General features: G+C 36.3%; 1 protein-coding gene and 1 long non-coding RNA gene across 9 annotated transcripts in view; one reads left to right on the top strand and one right to left on the bottom strand.

The window, feature by feature from the left end:
* Positions 1-3,102, top strand: part of LOC145966921 (uncharacterized) — a 32,764-nt gene extending 29,662 nt beyond the window's left edge. Inside the window, exons 2-3 of the long non-coding RNA XR_014437238.1 lie at positions 1,861-2,000; positions 2,689-3,102. This is a non-coding gene — a long non-coding RNA (uncharacterized LOC145966921). The remainder of the gene's footprint in view (positions 1-1,860; positions 2,001-2,688) is intronic.
* LOC145967216 (Krueppel-like factor 6) overlaps positions 1-21,209 on the bottom strand; it is a 325,474-nt gene that overhangs the window by 89,101 nt on the left and 215,164 nt on the right. The gene's annotated exons all lie outside the window — the stretch shown is intronic.

The following is a 21,209-nucleotide window of genomic DNA, read 5'->3' as shown; positions in this document are numbered from 1 at the left end:
ATGAGTTTGATAAATCGTTGATTTTAGGCACATTCAAAACGCGAAGAATGTATTTGCATTCAACTTAAAATAATTTAACAGACCCCCTTTTAAATCAACAAACTAGAAAGATAAGTAGACGGTATCTAAATAATGCATGACAAACAAATCATCTAATATATTAATTTTTTAATACATCATCAAATAAGCTAAAAAACTGTTATTTTCATACACATTTTTAGTTGCATATTATTGAAAATTTGTGTCTCGATTAATTATTCACAAAACAGTGAGTTTGAGTTATTCCAAAAATATGATACGTTGTTTTTGTCATTTCTCGAGAATCGATTGGAAATGAAATCTCACTATTATTGCCGCAGGTCAGTGTTCAATTCCCACAGCTGTCGACCCACTCATTTCATTCTTGTTTACTCTTACTTCTCGCATCTCCCCTTGGTGGACTCGCATTGTTTATTCAGTCTCCGGAAGAGACTGACGAGCATCGAATGGTACATGGCGAATTACGACAAAGACCGATAAATGTAATGTCTCACTGGCTATTGCTTACTGAAGGACAGAAATAGTGATTTCGACAGAAATGAAACAATATTTCTCGACAGCTCTTTTCCGAAATATTCTTGTTTCTCTTCTCGCTTTTGTTCATCCGATTTATCGCATTTACACGCCATTTAATTAACGGCAAAGGCATTTGATGGAAAGCATTATTAATTTTTTTTTATTGATGCTAAATCTATTGATATTTAAAGTGATATTAAAGGGTATTCCTATCAATTTTTCGTGCCGTATTAATGATACTCGTAAAATGCTATAAGAATAATCAAATAACGAAAAAACTATAATATTATATTTTAATATTATATTTGTGATTTATGATCTAATAAAATCAGCAAAAAATATTTATACGACTGAGAGATCTGAATTACTATTAAATAAGTAAAATAATCATAAATTAATTACATTAATAATAAACTTATTTTAGAAATGTTTTTGATGTCTCAATGATTAACAATTTTTCTCGAAACTTTTCAGTCTGTCTTTTATTGCGTTCGATAACGCAATGTAAGGTGTTTATCGGCCATTTGTCATAACATTCGTCTCGAGATTGTAAATATTTCACGACAGATATGACTTACTCCGTTTAGACAACGTTTTACTCGAGCGGATATAAATTTAGCACGGAAGTTTGTAGACGATGTAAAGTAGCGTTGGTTTTCGCGTACAAGCGCCTAAAAGTAAGTCCGATCTCCCGGCAGTGCATTAATCAGAAAGAGCGGCAACTACTTTGCGACACGATATTTCTGCAAAGTCTCGAAACAACACGCGAACTTCCGCAAGAACGAATTCGATGAACCAACTCTAAACTGGTTAGACGTGCTAAATAATTTTGCGCGCTTCGATAAGATTGCCACGCGGCAAGGAAACTTGTGTATAAACTCGTTGCATCGCATTCGTAACGCGATGATAAGACGAGAAAGTCACGAAGCCACGTGACAATTGCGAGATATAATTATATTTCTTGCGATTTTTAATTAGCATATGTTTATAAAAAATTGAGGAATGATGTGAGATTATTATATATGTATATAATCTTTCATTTAATTTATTTTATAAAGCTTATAAAGCGATAATAGAGTTGACAGAAATACTCAAAAACGTTGAACTTGTAAGAAAAGTTCAAAGATTTCTAGGAAAATATACTGACGAGTTGATATTAATATTAATATTAATATTAATATTAATATTTATTTTTTAATTTAATTTAATTTAATTTTTTTTAAATTAAATTAAATTTTAATTTTTAGAACTACATTTTATGTTAAAAGAAACAAAGTCAGGTGAATGTTACTTTTCTCTTTCTAGGTTGCTGAGTTTATTGTGCCACCGAGATACAAAAATTCGACGAAAGAAAGTTTGAAAACACAGAGAGAATTAGCCATGGGGTCAATGAGAGAAACCGATGGTGAAGAGAGAGCTGCTGTCTCTTGCGCAAAAGTCGTCAGGTGAACTAGAATTTCGAAGGCTTTGCGCGAAAACGAGATTTCGTCGGACGATGTTTCGAAATTAGTTCGCTCGGAAAGTCAACATAAGGTACCTCGTTCGCGGCAGTTCGTTACGAAACCTAATTAAGAACGAATCCAATCATCACGTGGCTTCCGTTCTGATCGCAAAATATAGACATGCCTGTAATGGCACTCTGTCTTGCATTAACATTTGTTAGTATTTTTAATTATTTAAAATCTTACATATGATAGCAAATTAATTTAGTTTTATATATTTAAAAAAATCAAAATTTATCTTTGTAATGTTTTTAATTAATTAACATTCTGACTATTACTAATATAATGTAATATATGATATTATTGATATTTTTTTTGAGATAGAATTTATGAAGAATGTCAGTGGTCAAAGAAAAAAAAATTTCCAATATAAAGACATGACCTTTTAATTTTATACTATTTTTAGAGATGCAGCTATCTATAAATTTCTTCATGAATTAGTTTGATATTGCTCGAATGTCAAATATAGCCAATATACATATCAATATTTCGAAATATGCGAAAATGTAAACATATAGAATACATAGGAGATGTATCACTTCCTCAGTCTCACATATGTCTCTGACTGAAATTTTTCTTTAGACTTATAACTGGAAGTGATATTTCATACTCTGTCAAGGTATATCTTTAGGGTCACAAACGCGAATGGCGATAGTCAGGAGAATATCATGTCTGGTAAGTCAACGAAGACCACGCGAGTATGGGGACAAGAGCGAGGAGAAGGCGACGGTGTATATATCGAGGAGTCAGAAGTAGAAGAGGAACCAGACGACGTACACAAGGGAAATAACATGCTTCGTCAACAGCGGTGCTGTAACTAATGGATATTCCGACGACGCGGTGGAGAAACTGATGATCCACCCCCGCGAGCGAATGTAAGCAAGCCGCCACTCCTCTTGAAGCGGTCAATGAAATTCACAAGCAACAATGTTGAGGATAAAGAGAAAAAGAAGGAGAGAGAGAGAGAGAGAGAGAGAGACAAAGAGCGAGGTATTCATTTAATAGATGGGATGCATACATAGGTGTATCGAAATGTGCAGAGCAACGCGACTAATGGAATATCTCGTCGACTGAGAAAGGCACATAAATATCCATGTGCGAATAAATAGCAGCGGTTGATATCGAGGCGCGAATTCAATTCGATTTTATTAGCCCGCAAAAAAATCGGACGTGCGTGAAATACGTTAAAACTATCAATGCCGCGGACGCCGATGCGATGAAAACGCGATTTGTCGGGGTTTGCGACCGGTATTCGACAAGGGAATTATAATAAAATGTTTTTCATTGAAACTCGCTAATTTCACGATACGAGCGATTTTATATGCTACTCGTTATCCGCATCCCATTTGCACTCTGGGAATATACGGTGATGACGTGATAAAACTTTAATAATCAAAATTACATTGAAAAATTTTCATCGCGATTCTACTGACCAATATTCTATATCAATATTACATCCGGCAATCAGCCAATATCCATGCTAATTACCGCAATATTCTCAATTATTATAGATTATATGGCTATCGGTGCCATTAGTTTCTGAATTTCTGCCGACTATCCTTCTAAACGAACGCATTTTCCACTTGGAAATCTCTCACGTTTGTAGATGAAGATCCGAGAAGAGTCTTCTAAACTTCGCCGGAAGTTTTATTTGTCCTATTCCACGAATGCAGAAATTTTCGACACGTCGGCGATCGCGTTCCTTTCGCACCGCCAGGATCCACGGAAGCGAGTGACGAAGTGGAACGAGCGAAGAACTTCTAAAGTGTTTGTTCGTGCTAACAATCGGTTTAAACCGACTGAGAAAAAGATCGGCCTCATCCACCATTACGTTCCGAATACATTCGCCTCTTCAATCTAACCCGCGTTGGAAGCCAGCTTGTAAAAGGAGCCTACTATTGTTTAACTTTCCTCAAAGAAAAACACGTATCCGGCAGGGCACGAACCCCTCGAATATTCTCCATGGAAATGCCGCTCTTGCTCCTACAAAGCATAATTCGCTGGATGGGTAATATCTACTTAATCATCATCCAATTAACGCCGTCTCTCTGAAGTAAAAATAAAAAACCCTTGCGACAAGGTCTTTTAAAATATTTAGTATCGAGAATGATATGTATCGCTTATAAAAGTTACAAATGATTAAATAAAAATGATACAAATTTTTCGAGAGACCTAGAACAATATATTGCTACCGTCGTAGCATCGTAATTCATCATCCAACATATTTCTAGTTACTATTACGATGGAATAACTGAAGGTTTGATTGTTAAGCCGTTAAAATTCAATCTCTGGAAATCGCTTTGGGTCTCTTTACGCGAAGCAATTGCGATAGTAATATTTCTTCGTAAGAATATGGCGATAAGACGCGCGGATTTCATGGGAGCGATCGATCACCTGAATTACGAGAGTATAAGGATGGCCGGTCTGCTCGGCGCCAGATCTCCTGCGATCGGCAGGTAGATAATGCTGGGTACACACGCGATTCCATCGATTCTACATTCGCACAATAGCGGAGGCCGGCGACCGCGGTAGTGACGAGGGAAAAAGAGGACGAGCCATTCACGTTTGCTGATGATAATAAGCAGCCACGAAAGAGCTGGAAAGTAAAAGTCTGCGGTTTCGCCACAATGGATGGCACTCCAAAGTGAACGATTTTCAGCGTTTTAATTCCCGAATAATCACTTCGCCGCGCAATCGTGCTGCTACGAGTATTATTATCTACAATATATCCATTTAGATGATAATATCAATAGTTTTGAAGAATGAAGTAAAATAAATATTTCACTTACAACTCTAGATTTATGACAAAAATAAAAATCAGGACAATATGCATCGTATTAAAAAGCAAATAAATGGGAATAATTGCTCATTTAAAGTGAGATATAAATCAGGTGTCGAAATTATTGCTATAATTCGTACATTATATTTACATATGTAATTTTTCATTAAAATTTGTCATATATATATTTCCAAATTTGGATATTACACTACTTTGGATATTACACTTTTCAAGAGAGATTTTATACATTTAATTAGAATACAAAAATATTAAAATTCTACCGCTGTTTTTAGTGTTAATAACAACGCAATATTATACGTTTAGGTTATATATAAAAAGACTTAAAATATAAACATAAGAAACATTTGTATCTGTCCAAAGATCTATCTATCTTCAGTGTCGTTTCTATGAAGGATCGCCTCGCCCTCGCTGGACAGAGAAATTTTACGAAAAGATATACGGGTTTCCTATCGGACAAAAATGAATGGAACGGGATGCAATTTATAACAATGTAAGCATACACGCGACGATCGATTCCGAAGTAGTAGCCTCCGATATCGTTTCGAAGGTATGAAGACATAAAACAAAAGGTATAAAATGGTATCTCGCTAGCGCGACACAACAGTATCGGTACATTTAGAAAAACAATAATTTATTGGACGTAGTTTTGTGAAAAGCTATTTTTTTATTACCCCTCCCTTCCAGCCTATATTCTGCAGTTCTCGATTTATTTTTATTTTACGAATGGTCGCTGTTAATTTCACGTGTAATCAAGAGAAATGCACACATGTAATATTATATTAAATAAAATTATTTAATAGTAATTTATAAACAAATATATTTATATATCATTTTAATAGCAAATAATTTAGATCGGAAATATAAACACAAAATAAGCGACTGCAAATAATATTATAGTCAAGAGACAAACACACACACATGTAAATTAAATGAAATTACTTAACAATAATTTAAAATAAACATTTATAATATCATTCTAATAGCAAATAATTTAGATCGAAAAGATAAACATAAAATAAGCGACTGCAAATAATGGTACAGCAATAATAATAATAATAATAAATTTCATTTGCAATCAAGAGAAACATATGTAAATATTAAATAAAATTATTTAATATTAATTTGCTGTTTAAAAAATTATTTATATATCATGCTAATAGTGCAAACTAATAATCAATTGTTTACTCATTCCAATCATTCTGACAAGTACTAATCGTTGCGCATAAATTGCAGGCAAAGTTAAATCTACGATTTAGATCGAAAAGGTAGACAAAATAAGTAAATAATGGTACAGCTTGATAAATGACAATATATATCTTTCTCTCGTCGATATTACGAAGAAAAACATATTCCATACATTGGTTTTGTGCCTTTAATCCCTCATGAAGAATTAAATCCCACGTAGTAAAAACGATGTATCGTAACCGATGCAACGGTTCTCGTTGCACGACCTACCGCAACGTGATGGTAGCTCCCGCCCTAACGGTCATATCCCGTAACCTACAATCTATAGGAGCGGATCTCGTTAATGAGAGCCCGCGATAGCCTCGTATGAACATGTTTCCCGTTGAAACCTTTTCCCGTTGGATGCGTGCAAGCGCAGCTCGGTTGGCGCGGACGCGAGCGGTAAATCTTGAAAAATGTCGCCGATTTGTTCGGCGGGCTAAGCGCGATCGTTCCCTGAAACGAGCCCGAGTCGTGACAACGACTTAACGGCCGCGCCGTGGCGGAAACGCGACGATCGATCGTTCCGCAGACTTATGACTTTCCATTTCTTACGCCCGATGCGATTGGAGAACCGAGCACGAATGTTTATCGGCCGCTGGTGACGTTGAAGAATTGAAAGAAAGGGTGCGATGAGTATATGTGTGTGTGTGTGTGTGTGTGTGGGAGGAGTGAGCGTCTGGAGGGGCCGTCTCGTGGAACTCGATGGAAAGATTCCTTTCATCGCCGCTCTGGTTTTTTAATCCCGCATCTGTACGTTTCGAGATAACGCCGGGAAAAGGTGCAAGAGACCCGGAATTATGCGTTATAAATCTTGACTTGTGAATTATCGCGGGTGTTTCTCGAAGACGTCGAAATCGTCCGTGTATCGATAAACGCGGAAAGGGATGGAATACATCTTAACAATATTCGAAAAAGAAAATGATTATGATAAAATTGAAATTTGCAATTGTATACATGACATGTATGTAAACGACACACGATAAATCAATTTAATTATTTTGTATTAATGGTCGAATTTTCTATAGAATGTAATTTTTCCTTTGTTTAAAAATGTTTAATATTTATAAAAATACATATATTATTGTATCAATTTTTATTAAACATTTTGGAAAATATTGCAAACAATATGTGAAAGTCTTTCTATTATATTTGAAATGATTTTATTATTGTTTAATTTATTTTGAAATAATTATTTATGCAAAAATGTATATTGAATTTAAGAAACCCTTATAAAAAATTTTATCGCATAGAAAACAAATTGGTCAACGTTAATCTGCACAGATATGAGAAAAATGAAGTCTTGAAAATTTAAATGCCAGAAACTAATAATAATCAAACATTATTAATTGAAGCAAGCGAGCTAGTAACTTTGTAATGGGATTTTGAAGCTTGATGAGACAAGTAGATGCTTTCTACACCTAGTTCCAGTATAAGGAACAATACATAAGACTCAACATAGAAATGGTGAATGATATCTTGGTAATACTAATACGTCAGTGAGAGACTTAGTTAACGTTATCACCAACAAAATTACATACACAAGTCTTGCACACGCACGCAAATTAATGGAATCAGAAATTTAAATCCATGTTCATTTGAGAGAGAATCTCGCATAATCTTAGATTATCACAATATAGATGTAATTTTTTGAGATAATTGGCCAAAATAAAGACCATTAAATTGAGATACTTATTAAAGTAATTCTTTTGATCAGTAGAACCAACAATTTTAATTGTCATGTTTTAATTAATTCATTATATTGATCCGAGAGTAAACAACTTTTTTCATGTATATTTATTTATTCTACGAGGACTTTACATCTCAGGGAATAGATATCTGTCATAGATGTACTCTTTAAATAATTAAAACAATTTCACGAATTTACGTATAAGGTAAAGCAAGATTATTTAATCTCTATTACATTATTAATCTCAATCTCTCAGAAGATACGGAAATCTTCGTTAACTCAGCTCTATTACGGATTTTATCCAAACACGAGATGCTTACAACAAGATATATCCTTAGATGTATCTTAAATTAGAGGCTACCATACAATTCACATAGATCTATTAAATCTAATCCGAAATCCTTTGGAGCTCTAAGGTTCTCTTGGCTTTCATCCTGGAAATGTAATAAGTGGCGCGGAACTGGATATAGGATTTTAAACATCTCATTGAGAATTGCTTCTGACAAGAAAAATTACATGCTTTATTTTAAAGATATTATGATTTATAATAAACAAAATTTTTAGTTAAGCAAAACATAAATATAAAATTTCGATGAGAATTTAAATATATGTTAATGAGTGCTTTTCGGACGTATATCACGGATTCTGATTATGATAATTCATCATCCTAAGCAAAGATTAGACACGGCAGTGATTTTACGCACAATTTACAACTAATAACTCAAATACATCCCGAATTACGCCGTACGCCGGAAGCTCTTTGCCTTCAAAGTTTAAGCTAAAGCGGAAGATACGGATTCAGTGGGGTCCGTTGAATCTGTAATCCTTAGCCCTCTGTTCCTAAGACGATAGCGATTTCGGATCTCCTGACCTGGAAATTCATCCTCGCCTCCCTCGCGCAAAGGGACTTCCGGAGCTTTTCAGCCATCGGCGCAACCTCCTGGATCACTGAGATATGGACTGAAGTAAGATCGGGGAACGAAAGCTAGGAATTCGCGTAGCGCTTGATACTTCGTCTTCTATCTCGAAGAAAAGTGGAATCGTCCAGGAATAAAATCGAGAAAACAGGACTGGAAAATGTACTTTCGGCCATTCTGAGCATCCGCTGCTAAAAAGTAAGAAACAGAAACGTTCGACATATCGTGCGAGTTTGCATCAAATTATCTTCAAAGGCTTTTCTGGACGAATGCGTGTTCACTTAAATTATCAGATTGATGTAAAGTCTCTTAGAACTGTCACGTCGATGAAAAAACGTTGCAATGTGTCTTTACATTCGACGAGAAAAATATAAGATTTTATATTATTTAGAGATTCTCTCAAATATAAATCAATATTTAAAAATAGAAATAAAAATTTAATCATAAAATAATTATTTAAATTATTGAGTATACAGATGATACATTTGGCTAACAAAGTTTTACAGAAAAATATGAAAAGAGCAAAATAAATTTAAAATTATTATTCGCTTTTCATTTAGATTCTCATCTCGCGTAGCTTGTTCCATTTTTTGATACTTTTTCCAGGATATTATCATTTGATTTCTTCCCGCGAGGATGACGTGAAATTAAAAATATGTATGAAAAATGTTTTATATCGCGAAATAATATCGGGACCTATAATACAGACGGTGTAGCTTTTCAACGTGGAGAGGGAGAATCCACAGCATATCGTGGCTATGTTTAACCCGATGTCAATTTTCAGACGTGGTACTGGATGTAGCTACTGCTCGAATGTAGCCAGATGTACGTAATGGCAGCATTTCTGCGGAAATGGTGCAGTGCATAGCTCGTGAACGGCGGCGCGTCTAGGCAAGCATTAGGACTCCTGTTGCTGGCCAAAGATGGTTACGCGAACGATGAATTGCGCGCCGAACAAGGTACCTTGTTGCGGTATAATTTTAATTAGAATGTCATTAGCAGAGACGATAGCTAGTTACAACGCGGTTGGCTCGCATTAAAAATACATTTACCAGTAGTTCATTTGTGTGAAAATGTTAACTGTAATTACATTTTCAATACGACAAGACAATAAGTACGAAAAAGTACGTAAAGAAAGAGAAAGATTAGGAGAAATATAATTTAAGTTAAAAAAGGAAGAAGGAATTTTTTAGAATAAAATAGAAGAAAGAGAAGAGAAAAATTAAGAAGAAATCTTTTCTATTACGCATCATTAAATGAAATATATAGGGTATCCCACGGAAAGTTGCTGAAATTAATCAGCAGTCATTTTTAAACGCATATACAGAATAGAGGAAAAATATCTTTTAATAGAGGAAATTTAGCAGTTTTATTTACATAAGGACAATCGGAGATATTTTTGTCATTTAGTAAAAGAATATGGAACATTTATAAAAGAATATCGACCCTCTTAATGGTATATATTTTCGAATCAAATATCTTTCTCTGAAACTATAAATTTTGGAAAATATTTTTGAAATCTTGCACACTATCAAAAATTGAAATAGATATCAAGTCCCTTTCGTGATGATTGACATATCGAAAAAAATGTTACATAAAGTTTTTTATAGTATCCAAAAGGTTCGAAAATATATTAATATGACCAACATTTTTTTATAAATGTTTATCAAATGATAAAAATATCTTCGCCTTTATTCATATGCAAATAAAATTGTTAAACATCTATTAGAAGATATTTTCCTTATGTATTTAAAAATAACAGCTGATAATTTCAGCAACTTTTCATGGAACATTCTTACATACAAACAACCTGTAGAAGTTCTAAACCGCGATTTATAATACATCACGATGTTACTTTAACACTAATGTATTTGAAATTCGAGATTAAAGTCGAGAGAAAAATATTTACCGTGCAACGAGATCCGCGACGCATGCGACGACAAGCCAACGTGAAATTCCGGCGGATCCGCGAAAATGGGGATCCAGGAAGGGCCGTGTCAATTACCCGCGCGCTTATAAAATATTTGCTCGTCCGCGGAATCTCGACGCGCGCACACGACCGACACCAATCAGTTGGACGCCGACGTCCATCCGTCAGCGATGGATAATCCAGAGGCCGCAGGCTTCCATCGTTCCCGGTGCTACCCCACGTCGTCGCTGCCATGAAAAATGCATCGCGAAGCGAGTGCACACGACGCGACGTGCATCGGCCGGTTTGGTCCACCGATCGTGTCGGAAATATGCGATCCGACACGTGGATGTACGCAAACAGCTGATTGATATTACGTTTGGGCGGATCCGGGCGGCTCGCTCGCGTTTCCCCCTCTCGTTTGTCAACGGGAGCTAAAATTACGAGTTTTCGCGGCAAAATGGGAAGATAAGGAGAAGCGACGAGAATCACTTAAGAAATAATTCCGGTGAGGAAAAGGACGCGAATCGAGCGAGGGAAAAGTGCAGTTTCGCGTGCGCGCGCGAGGCTGCAAATGGCCATCTCCAATGTTCGCTCTTGTTCCAACGAGAGGCGAGATGGGCGTTGGAAATTTTTGGAAAATGAGTGCGAGATGATTTATTTCGATCGCTCACGAAGCGAAATTGCAGTGAATCAGCGAAACTCTTAAGATCTTCTGACGCTACGTGAAATATTTTCGAGCGATGGTGGAAAATCAGCTTGATACTTTACCAACTTGAATTTTATACACGAACCATTATATAAAACAATGTATTTTTAAGTCGTTGAAAGTACAATTTTAATATCCGTTTAGCCTTAGATAATTATTTTGATGCGACTTAATTAAAATTTTTGCTTGTTATGCACGTATAAAACAGCACACTATCATATCAGCTGATAGTCTGTCAGCAAGCCTGTCACTTTAAATTATACACACTTCGTCACGTTCTTGTGATTACATAATTATTTTCCATCATTTAGGTATGTTGTCTTATGCAAAGACATAATTATATCGACTTAAAATCTTAATCATAGAGATTATGATATCACTCTTTTACAAATGTCAGAATACATGTTTAAAGCACAAACATAATTTTCAGATATGATTATTCTTTAAATCTGTCAAGTAATAAATATATAAATTTTTATCACAAATGATGCAAATAAATATCTGCTCTCTTTTTCTTCGTATGAATCGATAGCCTTTTTTCAAATTGCATCATTTCTCATGCGCACATTTGTACTCGAAGATCGATTGCGCAAAAACTTGAAAATTTCCCCTAGTCAGCGACTCCTTTCGTCGATCTCGATCTCTCAATTTATCTCTACAAGACGCGATCATTCAGTCTGGCCGCAGTAATATCACTATTGATACACCGGCTATCGCATTACCGTAAATATCGACGGGATTCACGCGCTCTCACTGCGGCTCGCGGCAAATTGTAACGTAGGACGGGAGTCCGCGGTCGTCTGGAACTTACGAGTGTCGGGGATTACGATGCGGTTCCACGAGTATGTCGCCAGACTCCTGGACTACCGGAGGAGACGGGGCGGAAGGAGAAAGAGAAGTTGCAACCCGAGGTTGCGTGGTGGATGGAGAGGACGGAGATTGCTCGAGTGTGCGGGCGCGAAAGGCCGCGCTCTGGTATTATTTACGGGCCAACTCGCAAAGTGAGAAAAATTTGCACCGGTTTCGCGGAGACAACGCTGCTTTATGCCACGGACCTGAACACCGCGCAGTTTCGCGAGCCAGAGGGTGGACGATGTTTATGAGTTTTTCAACCGGGTTACGTACTTCACTCACTGTCCACGACGGATAATCCCGACCGCGTACAAACGCGAAAAGATCTCTTTTTTTTTTATCGCCTTCGTCGGTCAGATTTCGCAAGTAAACGATATGCTTGAAATTCAGGCACATTTCAGTTGCACATACACACACAGACTATTAAAAATAAATAGGAATTTAAATAAGGTATATTGTAACAATAATCTTTACACTTTCGTAAATTCCAGGCAAATTCCGCAGCTCTCGTTACAATACTGTATATCATAAAAATCTATTTTCCATGAAAACACATGATGATAGATATATAAATATATAAATAAAAAAGAAAATAAATATATAAATAAAAAAGATTTATCCGGATTATAGTTAAAAATTATGAAAATATAAAAATATAATATATTTATATTCATTTCAAGTATTTTTTTCAAATATTATGTAATAAAAAAAATACAATTAGAAACACAAAAGAAACAAAAATATATTTATTTAATGGCTACAATATTAATTTATAAAAACAGTTAAAATAATTTAAAAACATAAATAAAAATAGTGTAAGAGATATATACATCATAAAATAACAAATAAAAGATAAAAACAAATTCGTGAAAACAATATTTTTCTAAATGTTTTTACTATTTTTATAACGAAAATAATTATTTTAATCAATTATTTAATATCTCAAAAAAGTGTGTATTTGTTTTTATATTTATTTCTAACGATATATTTTTTCATAAAATTCACTTAATTTAACATAAAAATGAATTTTCTACTTTATACTTTGTATTAACCACTTATAATCCATTAAGAAAAAATAACTCACGTAAATATTTTTATTTTCAATTACTTTTTAAATACTATTTTACCTATCAAATACAATTCATATTGTTAGATCATTCTAAGGAACTGAAAAGATTTAATTCATATATTTTCCAAAACACACATTTTTTAGAATTCAGGATAAGTTAAAATTAACTAAATTTGATAATTTTTTATGTGTATCTTGTACGCTTGTAATTGTTTACAAAGATAAATAATATGAGAAAATTGTATCAATTTACCTATATATTTAACTCTGAATTACAAACATTTCTCCCTCTCTTTCTCTTTCATTCTCTCTAAAAATAAACTTTCAAATAATTTCCAATTCCACCATTAAAATGATGAATGAATGAAACGCGAAACGTAGAAGACTATAATATATTGACAAAAAAGGAAAAATTGTTATATATTCCATTTAAATTTGCGATTTTATACGTTCACAAAATTTATAAAATATTTTGCAAAACAATTGTTTTATTCTGTGAAACTCAATCGAATAAACAGCAGTACTGTACGTCTATACAATTATTAGTATAACCGATAACGCTAGCTGCGCGAATGTAACAGGTTTTGTTCCTGCGAAAAAAAATAACAGAGACGAGAGAGCAGGTCAACGCCACTTGGTGATGCGGAATTGTTTAAATTCGTTACATCCGTTATTATTGTCATTAACGTCGCTCGACACATGGTATTCGCGATATCGTTCATACCCGCGAATAAAGTCGCATAATTATGCGAACTCAACGAGGATAATAGGGGGACAGAGAGGGGGGAAAGATGGAAGCTGAGAGCGAGATGTAAACACTTGATGCTTTTGAAAGACCTCGATGAATAACCCGTTGAATTTTTCTTGGAAGGGAGGGTGGCGTATAAATGCACCCCGTGACACAAATATGGCGCTGATTCGCTTTCGTTCCCGATAATGAATCCCCGGTATTAACGTCAATTAAATGTCAATAAAAACAAGATGAGCTCAAACAAATGCACGAGCGATCTCGGGCGACTTTCGTAATGCTTTCGCGTCCGCGATAGACATATATATATATATGCCGAAGCATCCGCGAGTTTTATACATATTTATACGATAAATACAAATGCGAAGAGTCGCGAGTCGGTCGAATTATTGGAAATATCGCGCGCGATGAATATTTCTTCGAAAAAAATAAACGACGACAGTCGCTCGGCCGATCCCGCTGGATTTCAACCCCCGCGTGCGCTTTAATTAATCGTAGCTGGCGGAACAATGGAAGGGAGAGAGCAGAGAGAGAGAGAGAGAGGGAAGAGGGAAAAAAACACTATACTTTTGCCCCGGTTATTTGGAGCGGCAAGCCGGATCGATGTATCCGGTAATTCGAGCCGGATCTCATTGCTCGTGCCAAAATTTTCGAGGGCTCGCGCGAGCTCTCGAGAACGGGGTAAAACGTGAGTCGGCAAGCGACGGCGGCAGTACGATTAAAGCGTCGTTAGCATCGATTAGCTTCGTAAAGCTTCCACTGCCGAGCGAGCCCCGTCGTCGTGCTTTTTCACGGCGTAAACCCGACGAGTGTTTTTCCCGGGGCGCAGTCTCCTGGAAAGGGATCCCTTAGCCCTTCCCCGGCTCTCGCCCGTGTCGCGCATACGTGCATACAACACTGTGACTGCAAGATAAACAAATCGAAAATCGATTCCCCGGGTCATTCGGTATTATTGCAGTGCACCGTGGCGTTTCGGTGATTTCACGTGAATTTTGAGCATTCTCTCGTTCGGGATTTCGACCGATTTGGCAGCGCGTTTTTTTCTTTCCATGTGTATATAAACAGCGCAGAGATACAACAGAGATACATTGAAATTGATACTACTATAATTAGCGAAATAAATATCATTTTTTCCGAAAAATTCAAAATTTTCTCATAAATGTTGAGTAGAAATATATATTAAATTTGCTGGACTTTGTCCAAAATTATTTTTTTCATTGAACATAGATGCATTTACAAACAGAAAACAGCACAATAAAATTCGTTTGATGCCAACCATGTCATGTATTTGCAATCTTTAAAGCAATTAAAACCCGTCGCTTTTAATTAAACCGAAGGAGAAGAAAACGATGTAACAAGTATTTATACAAATCCACAGATATATATTTATATTCATTCGCGCTGCGATAATAGAGGAATGCTTTCTCTCATCTATAATTCTTTTTGACAAAAAATAATATCAAAAACTAATAAAAATAACGGCATATAAATAAATTAAATTTGATATTTTATAGAACATTTTCGAAATATATTTAAAATGAATTCACGGTTTAATAATTCATATAGGATACACATGGTTTAAAAAATATATCGACGAGATTAAATTATCCCCGTATAATGAAGCGAGGAATAAAAAAAAATTAATCTGACACGTGTATTAAAAGTACTAGACACACACTTATATAACGATATAAAAAAAACCTTTTATATAATTTTCTCCTATTTATCACGAGACTGTAAACACGCAGGTCGTTCCTGCAATAATGCAACTATGTAGGGCGTTCAATGCCCGAGATGCAGAGATGGTTGCGATCTAACGAGGTCAGTTCCACGTTTTTAATCTAAATAACCCGTAGAGCCCTAAGAGCGCCGGAGGGTGATCGGCATGAACGGAGCATCATCGCAAGAGGCACCCGCGGTTTATTTTCCGACGCTGTGGGCGGCATCAAAGGGCCACGCAACCAACTCTCGCACGAACGTGTGCATTCATCCGCGCGCAGCGTGCAGGCGTGCATCCGTGGCGGTTTAACGAGGCACAAAGTTTCTCGCCATTACGCCGAGATAAGGAGTTTTTGCTCGCCTCTTTTGCCGGGGTGACAGGGTTAACGGGAGTCAGGGAAACAAATTGCAGGACCGCCAAAAAGTAACAACAAACGCCGCGAACTTTGGCTTTGCGTACTGAGAGTGGAAATTACGCTTCTCGTCGTGCTACTCCTTTTATAGACGGTAGCTTTTGTGCGCGGGACACGGTTTCTACCGGGGAATCTCGTAAGATCGATCGATACTTTAGCTATCGGCGGCGGTGCCGCGATGTTTTCTTGCGAAAAAAAATTCTGTAGGTGCAATGATTTATGAACCCGCCACGTCACGAAGGTACGGAAAGGTCCCGGTATCAAAAAGGGCGAACGATGTTAGTTTCCCTTTTTTTTTTTATTTTTGTAATATGCCATTACGTGGATGTTTCCACACTTTTACATGTTATACGCTACATCGACGGTGTCTGTATACTTCGGAGAGATGAACACCTTTGAAATCATCGATATACATGTACATGAAACACAATAGAAACCAAGAAGAGACGTAGAGAAAAGAGTAGATGCTACAAAATAAATGATAGCGCACCTGGAACAGACGGTAATTACAGACACTCGGAACCAGCGTGCCCCTCAATCACTAAATCAAAGATCATTATAGCATGTTTGTTAATTACGAAGCAGAAATACTACAAATTTCTCGTCTTTCGTGCTCTCTCTCTAAGAGTCGGAACAATTAAAGCGTAGCTATTATTAAAGCAGTCATTCAATTAAACATTGTTACGTGTCATTTTCGTTCATCGTGTCCAAGATAATAATATACGTCAACATTGACATTACTGTTGTTTTCGCAAGAATAATCGCGAAAATGATTGCGGAAATAGTCGCATTCCGCAGCAGAAGAAATAAAAAAATTAATATAACATTAATTTTATTAATTAGTATATTTATATTTATATACATAATTTTCTTACTTAGTAATTTATTTACATACATAAAGACAAAAATATGAAAATCACAAAAATAAATAAAATATATAAAATAAAATATATAAAATATATAAAATATATAAAATATATAAAATACATAAAATATATAAAATATTTTAATCGATTTTTAATGAAAAAGGAAAGATTATTTTTGTTGAAACTTTACATAAACAGCACTTTAAAAATAAAAAGATAAACAAAAATTAATTCTTGAACTCAACAAGTTAAATTTTTCCCATTAGAAACGCGACGTACGCGAAATATGCAAGATAGTATAACGACCAATTTCATATTTCGTCGCATCAGTCTCTTTACTTCAAACGAATATTTTTTTTACTCGCGTTTTTTATTCATAATGCTGAATCTGAGGATACAAGCGCTCGCATTAAAGTTCGCCATATAATAATCCCTCGGAAAAGGTTTCCCGTTTACTTGTCTACGCAAAAAGTGCCTAGATGAAAAGCGATATCTCGCGAGCAACGTTACATCGCATTGCCATGGCATCGACGCAAAATGCACGAGGAACGTGCGTTTTCGCGTAAAGAGGGAACCGCTCCGAGGAACAAGGAGGAGGCTGCGAAGCGAATCGCGGCGGCGGGATGAATTTTCCCTTTGAGGAAAGGGCTGCCGATCTCGAGAGAGAGAGGGAGCGCACACACCGGAGGGGGCCATGCAATTTCGCTCGCGTGTTTACGATCACGCTCGTGATACGCACGCGACGCGAATACCTGCGAGCAGCCGCGGGACAGAGCTTTCGCCGAGGATATGAAAAGAGGGGGCGGCTCGCGTGCTTAATTTCGGTGCGGAATCGCGTCCGAGATTGCGCGCCGGCTGGCCAAACACGTTCCATTAAGTCGAGACGCAATTAGAAATAAAGGTGGCTGCCGGGATATCTGCTAGAACGCGTTCCACGTTCCGGCCCCGGATTGTCTCGGTGACACCGGCTCCCCTTCTCCTCCTCCCCTTGTCATCAGCCGCTAGAGAGCCCGCAAACGAGTAACCGCCCTACCTGAAATGTTTCAACCCGACGAACGACGTTGTGGGAAATAGTCGCGGGGAAATATTCAGCTCTCGGTGCAAATCGTCCGCTCTTACCTGTAACACATAAGAGGGAATTCCATTAAGTCTCTCGCGCTACGTCTGTGCTTTACAAGCGGAAATTGAGGAGGACGGGAATCCAGATACAATGGGAATTCTTTCGCGTTTCTGGATCGTCGGGAATATGAGGCGGTAATAACGGGACGAGATAACGGGAATGTATATAGATCTAGCGGCTGCTTCAATACCTTCGACAACGAATGCCGGATTACCTGAGGGTGCTAAGAAATAATGAGATTTATTTCATACCTAAACAAGGACTGCCGTATTTTATGGTAATCAATACGCAATGAAAAAAAATTAGCTAATTGAAGACATTCTTAAGAATATTTTACATGTATCATGAGATAAAAATAGATTTATATATTTTAATTATAGATTTACCTATAAATTTATGTGTTTATTTATATGCATCCAAGATTGATATATTACTCGAAAAAAATATAGAGAGCAACAAATTATTATAAAAACATAATTTCATAACTTAATTTTAAAGCTCAACTCCATTTTTGTCTGACATATTTTCACTATTAATAAGCTCCCACACATTTGTAAGCAGATTATAATTCACGCGTAGATCGATCAATCTTTGTGATGATTACAAATAAACTATCGCTTATCGCTCTAAAGAGCGATAAAATGCGAAATTAGCAATGGCTCGTTGCAAAGCGTGTTAATTAACGTCGACCAAATGAAAAGAGACGATAATCACGCAGCGTCAGCGTTAGATTGTTGTATCGTTCGTCAATTGATTGACAATCGAGCAAAATGTAGATCCTCGTCTGATGAATCGAAAGCAATGACACGTGAAATAATTATTATTTTGATCGACGATCCGTGACAATGCTAGCAAAGAATTAAAGAAAGAGAGAATGAAAAATTTCATATTCAATAAGTGTTCTATTAATAGTATTGTACAATGTTTGATAGAGTGTTTAATAGAGGTTCCAATTTCACGCACAGACTTATCGTTTAAAAAAAGGGAAGAAGATATATTATACATTCACGTTAATTTTCATTTCTGTCGCATTATTATTATTATTATCTACATATTTGTCCTCTCGCATTATTTACACAACAATTTTCCATTACAATGTAAAAATAGTTTTAATGTAAAAAAATGCGGCAGTATTTTTTATCTCGTATATTAACGATGAAAGTCTTTGAAACGCAGTTAATGTAACTTGCATCGGATATTGTATTTACAGCCAAGCATTTTTGCCGCTTTTCTCAAAAGGATGTTACTGACAACACAATTATGTTTTTCACATTCTTTTAAATTACATTAAATGAAGAGAATATTTAATTATGGGTCGCTGAGCTCCCTTCGCTCTCATGATATTGCTAGGGTTAAGCGTAACTTCATTTCTAACTATATTATAGAACGTAGGGAAAAACGAGGTCAAAGCGCGCAGCTCGTGGTAAATAAAGGCCGGAAAACTTTTCCGATAAAGCGAGGGTTAAAAGCCCGCGCTGAACTTTTATCCTCATGCATTTTCTGGATGATGCGCCATGTCGCTCCCGGGAGGCAAATATTTTTGCATCGAGCATTTCCGTAATCAATGCGTGAAGCCGGTGCTATGTATCTATTTTAATTGGTATCGATTCTTCGTTCTATGTGTCCCTTGACGTATCGATGCGAGATGCAATTGGTTACATCTTGACGATATTTTACATTTTTACATAGTGACATTTTAAATAGAAGCATTTTAATCTCAAATTTTTGCAATATTTATAATTCCTTAGAAAGGAGCATAACAGGAATGTCATATTGTTGAAGCCATCATTATAAAATTATTACGAAAAATCCGTAAAAAAATAACGATATTACAAACGTAGAAATACATGTGTACACATTTATATTATGCAATAAATCCACACGAAAAATATCAGCAAATTCGTTATTTTATAACAAAATTTATAGCGAATGGAAGAGATGCGTGTCTCATCAAGATTGTTTTTTTATAGAAATAAATGTACAAAATTATGTAACCACTTAAAAATAAAACATCTCGAATCGCTTTTCGAATATGAAGGACTTCGATCTTACATCAGAAAATAAGACTCGCTTCACGAGATTAAAGTCCATCATGGAAGATTACGAGGTTCATCTCTCCACTGAGTAGACATAGCCAGACGAATATATTGGTGGAGGATATATCTGTGCCTCTCGGGGCATTCATATGCACATTCGTATGTGTATGCGTGTGAGCATCACGAGAGACCTATAATCGTCCTCTGAGCATTCTCCGGTTCATTCATGCGCTTCGAGTTGTAGTAGGCTACGTCAATAAGCGAGACGCACCTATGTCATGCTAGAGTTATCAAAAGAAATATTTCATTGATATTTTTATACCTGAGAAGCGGAAGAAAATAAGCCAATAAAGTTGCAGCACGCATTAATAAAAAATTATTGAAACTGTATACAAATTTTAATTGTTAAAATAATTAAATTTATATTATTTAATTCATTTATATAGTAAATTAATGCTTATTTATCACAAAATATTATTCATAATTTTAAATCTTTGCAAATTGCTCAATAAAGAAATACATAAATCATTACTCTTCACCAATAGATTTATTACTTATGTATGCTTTAGACTTCCTTGCTTAAGTTGCTCAGAAGCGTCACCGCAAACTGTATTCAGTGAATTTGTTGCCGCGATTAGGTCGCATCGGGTAGCGATGCGAGTGCCCCTCTGTCATTCTCCCCGTAGAATTGACGCCCTACACTTCGCTCTTAAACGAAGGGCGGACAAAATATGACGTTGCTACCATACGACCGACGTTGCGCGGCGGGCACGCAGCACGAGATAGCAGAATTGGCAGGAAATTGCGAATTGCCGGCGAGAGCAGGCAGCCGCCGCGTTTGGGAAGCACGAAATAATCCGACCTGCAAATTGAAACCGGTCGCCGGCTGTTTGAGCGGCACCGACTACCAGATAACCAGTCGCGCGCCAGCTGACGAAACCGGCGAAAATTCACCTGGAAAAATAGCTCGATGGCGCGAATAGGGGAGATGAGAACGGACGAGGGAAAACCCGCTTTTCCGACACGGTACCCGGTCGAGAATACAAACCGTTTTTTTTTCCCAACAACACGGAAACGCGC

The sequence above is a fragment of the Camponotus vicinus genome, unplaced genomic scaffold (genome assembly GCF_025532165.1).
Source record: "Camponotus vicinus isolate PSW18456_S1 unplaced genomic scaffold, iyCamVici1.0 SCAF_2, whole genome shotgun sequence".
In the NCBI taxonomy this organism is placed as follows: domain Eukaryota; kingdom Metazoa; phylum Arthropoda; class Insecta; order Hymenoptera; family Formicidae; genus Camponotus; species Camponotus vicinus.
The sequence above is the reverse complement of the archived record's forward strand: the minus strand, read 5'-3'. Positions and strand labels throughout refer to the sequence as shown.